This window comes from Otolemur garnettii, unplaced genomic scaffold (genome assembly GCF_000181295.1).
Source record: "Otolemur garnettii isolate 467f Iridium unplaced genomic scaffold, OtoGar3 scaffold00085, whole genome shotgun sequence".
NCBI classification, from domain to species: domain Eukaryota; kingdom Metazoa; phylum Chordata; class Mammalia; order Primates; family Galagidae; genus Otolemur; species Otolemur garnettii.
In genome coordinates, this window is record NW_003852480.1 from 7,166,446 (window position 1) to 7,167,635 (window position 1,190).

Here is a 1,190-nt window from a genome sequence, read left to right on the forward strand (position 1 = left end):
GATTCGAACCCGCCACCTTAGGTGTATGTGGCTGGCACCTTAGTCACTTGAGCCACAGGCACCAAGCCGGAATCATGATTTTTTGATGTGCTCTCTTTCTGTTTCTCAAATGTAGGCGTCTAATGTAATAAATTTCCCTCTCAAGACTGCTTTTGCTGTATCCCACAGGTTTTGGTAACTTGTGTCTTCACTGTTGTTATGTTGAGGAATTTAATGATTTCCTCTTTTGTCTCTTCCTGGACCAAACTATCATTTGGCATAAGGTTATTTAGTTTCTAAGTCTCTGTGTGGGGATGAACATTTTTGTTGGAGTTGAGATCCACCTTTATTGCCTTGTGGTCTGAGAAGATACAAGGTATAATTTCTATTCTTTTAATTTTGCTGAGATTTGATTTATATCCTAGGATGTGGTAGATTTTGGAATATGTACCATGCACTGATGAGAAAAATGTGTAGTCTTAACTTTGGGATAGTGTGTTCTGTATATGTTTATTAATCCCATTTGTTCTAGGGTCATATTTAAGTCCTTTGTATCTTTGTTTAGTTTCTATGTAGAGGATCTGTCTAGTTCTGTCACTGTGTTATTAAAGTCCCCAGCTATTATGGTATTATTGAATATCATATTGCTGAGACACATTGAGGTTTGTTTCAAATCTGGGAGCATTTAAGTTGGGTGCATAAATATTTAAAATTTAAATGTCTTCTTGTTGTATTGTTCCATTGACCAGTATAAAGTGTCCATCTTTGTCTTTCTTAGCTTCAGTTGTTTTAAATCCACTTGTATCTGAAAATAAGATTTCAACCCCTCCTTTCTTCTGACTTCCATTAGCTTGAAATACCGTTTTCCATCCCTTAACCCTGAGTCTTGATTTGTCCTTCAAGGCTAGGTGTGTCTCCTGGATACAGGTATGGATGGCTTGTGCTTTTTTATCCAATTCCAGCTGTGCCTCTTCAGTGGTGAATTCAGTCCACTGACATTTATTGAGAAAATTGCTAATTGTGATGGAATTCTATTCATCTTATTTTGTGAAAGCCGTTGTGTAGTTTTATCCTTTGTGCCATTGCGGAAGCAAAGTTTTGACCTTTAGCTTCTGGATGTTTACTTTGCTAATGGTCCATTGCAATGGTTAGTGTTGAGAATAGGTCTAAGTATCTCCTGTAGAGATGGTCTTGTGGTGAATTTCCTCAGT